The sequence below is a fragment of the Bison bison genome, unplaced genomic scaffold (genome assembly GCF_000754665.1).
Source record: "Bison bison bison isolate TAMUID 2011002044 unplaced genomic scaffold, Bison_UMD1.0 scf7180017864505, whole genome shotgun sequence".
Classification (NCBI taxonomy): domain Eukaryota; kingdom Metazoa; phylum Chordata; class Mammalia; order Artiodactyla; family Bovidae; genus Bison; species Bison bison.
This window is the reverse complement of record NW_011495062.1, coordinates 1554911-1560429: the sequence shown is the minus strand read 5'-3', so window position 1 is coordinate 1560429 and position 5519 is coordinate 1554911.

Below are 5519 nucleotides of genomic sequence, written 5' to 3'. Positions count from 1 at the left end.
TCAACAACCAGTGGGAAGGCGTCTTTCCTGCAAAGCTCCAGCAGGGGGCAGTGCTGGACTGAGTTCGTGGGTAAGAGGGGCGGGGGAGGGGGAAGAGGAACCGCTAACTGGAGAACCATCCTCTATTGTTTTCCTCAGGTGGTTTTGCAGCCTGTTTCCCTCCCACATTCTAGCCAAACTAGGCTATTAAATCTGCATTTGCTGAGCTGATGCTGTCTGTTACCTCAGATCTGATCTTCGTGGCTGGGCTGCCCCAGGAATTCCGGGTCTCCTCTAACCCTTATCTGGTAGAAGCCAGCTGCAGCTGTGCTCTACGTTTGCCCAGTTATTCATCTGGCTTCCTGACATGCTTTATATGCGTTACCTAGTTTAATTCCCTCTACCCCCAAACCCTCTCCGAGTTAGGTGCTGTCCTGTCACCTATTTGTTCAGAGGAGGAAACTGGAGCTCCGAGAAGCTAAGCCGCCTGGTGAAGGTCAGGGTGCTGGTTCACTGGCAGAGCCCGGCTGGGACCTGCAGGTTTCTGGCTTCGGAGCTGCGCACTTAATCTTTACGCTCTCATTTAAACTGATGGGGAAAGTGATGCGTGGAGAAAGAAGAGATTTACATCCGGGAATTAGCAGCATTGCTGGCTTGTGAAATCAGGCCATCTCATAATTCTGGGCCTCCTCTTATTCTCGGGCCTCCGGCAGCTGTGGATGAGGCCCTGGGCAGTGGGGGAGTCCCTGCCCTCCCCGTCTCCAGGCACAGGATGTTTGGCGGGTGCTGTGTTCAGAGCCTGGAGAAGGCAATGGCACCCCACTCCAGTACTCTTGCCTGGAAAATCCCATGGACGGAGGAGCCTGGTAGGCTGCGGTCTGTGGGGTTGCTAAGAGTTGGACACAACTGAGCGACTTCACTTTCACGGTTTCACTTTCATGTATTGGAGAAGGAAATGGCAACCCACTCCAGTGTTCTTGCCTGGAGAATCCCAGGGACGGGGGAGCCTGGTGGGCTGCTGTCTACGGGGTCACACAGAGTCAGACACGACTGAAGCGACTTGGCAGCAGCAGCAGCAGTGTTCAGAGCCGGGCTCGTGTGGCCGGGTGCATGGATGGCATCGTGGGGCAGTGAGCCTGTCAGTCCTGTCATCATGAATTCCCAGCTCATAACGTGGTCTAGAATACAATCAGTGCTCAGTTAATATTTATGGAGGGAATAGACATTATTCTTCTTTGGCTGTCTTCCAGGCCCTCTTCCCTGGCCGCTCAGCTCTCGGCCTGCAGGAGTTTCTCCTCGGTGGGGTCCTCTAGCCCTGCCAGGGGCACACATTGGCTTCTTAGCACAGGCTGTCTTCTTGTTCTTCAACTTTCTAGATCTGTCCTTTACCTGTCCTGCCTCCACTCCAGATGAAAAGACCCTAGCAGACATTCCCTCACCTTCCTGTGTGCGTACATCACAGTGTCTAGCCTGGGGTTGAACATAAAATAAGCTCTATGTGAAAACAACAGTGTTTTACCCAAGCAGTACATAGTCACTGTTGCCAAAGAGAAAATAAACCAAAGGAAGAAAATTAAAATCAACCCCATGATAATAGGATCCTTCTCTTCAAGGATATTTTAGTGTAACTGTTTTTCTCTTTCTCTTTTTATTATTCAAGAAATACATGTTTATTGTACAAACATAAAAAAATATGGATAAGCAGAAACATTTTAATTCACTTGGAATACCACTTCATAAGCCTGTCAACAATTCAATTAACAATCATAATGGCAGTAACCACCTCTACATGCTGAGGGTCTGCTGTGCACCACTCCATATAATTTTTTAAGAACTCTATTGAGGTATGATTTATATGCCATAAAATCCACACATTTTAATTAATCAGTCATTTTAATGCAGAGACTTTTAAGTAAATTTACAGAGTTGTACAACCATCAGCACAGTCCAATTGTTGAATACTTCCAGTGCCCCAATAAAATCCCTCAGGACTGGTTATAGTTAATCCTCATTCCCAACCTTCAGCCCAAGGCAGCCACTAATCTATTTGCTCTTTCCATAGTTTTACTTTTTCTGGACATTTCGTATAAATGAAGCAGTGCGCTAGATGGTCTTTATCAACATGAATGGTGATAGATGCTTCTCATTTACAGATGAGGAAACTGAGGCTTTGCAAGGGTAAGTGACTTGTGGGCAGCTGGCACAGGAGGAGAGAATGGAGTAGCAAGGACCCAGCTAAGGTCTGTCTGGCCCACGGTCCTCCGCCGCCTTGTCACTGGGACATGACTTTTCATGTTCTAGCCTGTGCAACTGCATGTGTGTATTTCTCCCAAAGGGATTGATCTCTGTGTATTCTTCTGCCACTTTCTCTTTATAACAGATCGTGAGCATGTTTCTACGTGGATAAGTGTAGAAGTGCCCCAGTAGTTTTGTGACAAGTACTGGGCAGCATTAAAGCATGAGAGCCTCCATGGGCTGGGGTTCAATACCACTTCTGCCACTTACTGGCCGTGTGACTTTGGGAAAGTTACTTAAAGCTTGTACCTCAGTTTCCTCATTTGTGAAAGGAGATGGTAGTGTCAGCTGACCTTACCCAGCTAGCTAGTACAGCCCACCTGGTGCTGGGCATGGCTCAGCCCCTGCCAAATGGGTTTGCTGAAATTTTTGAACTAATGGATGAACCCCGTCTTTGCACATCGATTTCAGCCTGGAAGCTGGTGTTGGGGATGGGACATCTCCTCACTAGACCCGCCAGCCAGAGAAGGTGCCACTGTGCCCCTGCTGTATGCTCTGCAGCTGGAACCTTGGCTATCTTTCTGTGGAGTCGTGGATGAAGAACCTGAAGAGGTGGGGAGATGGACAGCCTTATTCCAGCTGGAAGTCCCTTCCCAGGGAGTTTAGGAACTGAGTTCCAGAACTGGGAAAAATGCTGGGATCTGCTCCAGACTATGCTGGTTTGCAGATTGTGGGTGGGAGGGCAGGATGTGGTAGGAAACAGCTCACCAACTCGAGGGGTGGGGGTGGCATTTGTCTGTGTTCCCTGGTGATTTGGCACCGATGCTCCTGGGCACTTGTACGGTGTTGGCAGACTTGGAAAAATCCTGTAAGGGTCTTTCCTTCAGTAGGGTAAGAGGTGGGGCCACCAGCTTTACCGTCTGAACAGTGGGGTCAGCGAGGCCAGTGTGGGGACCACCACGCACATCCTGGGGGTGGGGTGTGGAGCCAAGGACAGTGGCGAGGAGATGGGTAAGGGGCCTGATCCCGGGGGGAAGCCCTGGCTGCAGTGGTGGGGCTCAACCCTAGAGACTCAGGGGAACCTGCTGGTGCCTTCGGCAGTGCTTGAAGCCGATAGAAATTACCTAAGGGGTTCCCATGGAAATCCAGGTTTCTGACTCCTCTTGAGAACTAGAAATTCAACAGCATAGCTTACATTTCTACAAGGCAGCACCCTGACTGAGGCTGATGCTGGCTGTCCCTTTTGGATTAGGCACCCATTCTCTGGTCTAATACCGTCCCCATTACTCCCCAGCATCGTCTAGCCCAGGAGTCCAGTGCCATAGCCATTCACCCACCAACTCTGGGCCAGTTTCATCTTTGAGTTGGTGATGTCTGGCCAGGGAATGTTGCACTCAGGACCTGGCTCCCTACTTAGGGTGTTCAGGGGGCTGTGGTGGTGGTAACTCCAAGCTGAGACCTGAAGACCCAGCCTGTCCTACGATGTGTGCCAAGCAGGAGGTCCAGCAGAGGCTCTGAGGCAGGAAAAGGCTCCTGTGCTCTGGGAACTCCTGGAATGGGTGCTCAGGACAGACTGTCCATCAGGAGGAGGAGAGAAAGCCTATTAGAACAAGTCAGAGAGCCATCCCAGCTGTGAAGACATAGGGCAGCCAAGAAGGGCCCACTGAGGCTGCTACAGGAGGACTGAGCTGTCAGAGGCTGAATGGAACTGGCAGTCAACGGGCTCTTGACATATCTCTGCCCTGGGGCTGACCTGGTTCCTGGCTATCAGGGAAGATTCTGCCCTCCCCTCTCAAGGGGGAGTTTGGTAGACCATCCCCACTCAGTGGAATCCAAGCCTCCTTCACCAGCTCTGGTCTCATTGACTGGGATTTGACATCAGGGCTGGAGCTGGGCTGGGAGGGCAGCTCCTGCACAGCCAAATGTTATGCATCCCGAGGGCCCCCAGGAGTCCTCCCACCCAGCCAGTGAGCCAGCAGATTCAGGGCCTGGAGCCTGGAGCATAGAGGGGAAGAAGTGCTGTGGAGCTGCCTTTTGGGGTCCCTTTTGTGAGCTAAGTCGCTTCAGTCATGTCTGACTCTTTGTGACCCCATGGACTGTAGCCTGCCAGGCTCCACTGTCCATGGGATTCTCCAGGCAAGAGTACTGGAGTGGATCACATGCCCTCCTCCAGGGATCAAACCCTTGTCTCTTATGCCTCCTGCATTGGCAGGTGGGTTCTTGAGGGGAGAAGGCAGCTCAGCTGACCTCTGTGTCCATGTGACTTTCTCTCCTGGGCCCCAAAGAGGCAGCTGGACTCATCCTGCTGGGGAAGGAGCAGGGTCCCGAGCCTGCAGGAGTAGGGTTAGGGTGTGCCGACTTACGACTTGCTCTCCCTTGGGGCTGTTCTGAGCTCTGGGTGCTTCCTGGGACTTCAGAGAACACAGAGGCCTCCCCCCCACTCCTCATTTTAAATATAGCTTGGAGTTGGTGATGGACAGAGAGGCCTGGTGTGCTGCGATTCATGGGGTCGCAAAGAGTTGGACACGACTGAGCGACTGAACTGAACTGAAATGAATTTTCTCTAACTGTGAAAGAAATGTATGTTTATTATAAAAAATAGCTAACGAGGTTAGACTATGACCTTTGTAGTCCATATGTTTCTGTGGGGTGCACTTGCATGGGTGTGAGGTAGGGACTGTGGAGGGTGAGGGGCACTCGACTTGGACAACCTGGGTTCAAAACCTGGTTCTGACACTTGGCAGCTGCATGGCCTCCATCCAGGGAGCTGCTTGATTTCCTTGTGCCTCCATCTGTGAAATGGAGAAAATGGCATCATCTTTCTCATGGGATGATGAAGGTCACACTATTTTATGACGTGTGTTTTTCACTTTACTACTGCAGTCAGTATGGATGTTATTCCATAAACCTGGGCATGTAAGCAGAGGCAGATTAGATCTTTAAATCAAATATTTTCTCCTTTAGCATATCCACCCTGCCCCATTGGTGGGCTCTCCATGTCCACACCTTGGGCCTCCCTAGGACTGGCCTGGAAATAATGAGTCTTGTCCCGGGTCCTTTGCTGGGCTATGGGCCCATTGCCAGGTGTCCCTTCATGGTGAGCCTGCTGCAGGTTCTGTGGTGGGTTTGCTCAGGGAACTTTCGTCAAGACTGACAGTGCGGGGCTGGAACTCAGGGAAAGCCCCCGGGGCAGGCTGCCACCCTTCTCCCGGGGCCTCCAACGCCCTGTGGTGCAGAGGAGGGGAGACCCGGGAAGCGAGGAGGGGCAACGAGCGCCTGCAAAACCTGATCTCCCCTCTCTCCTC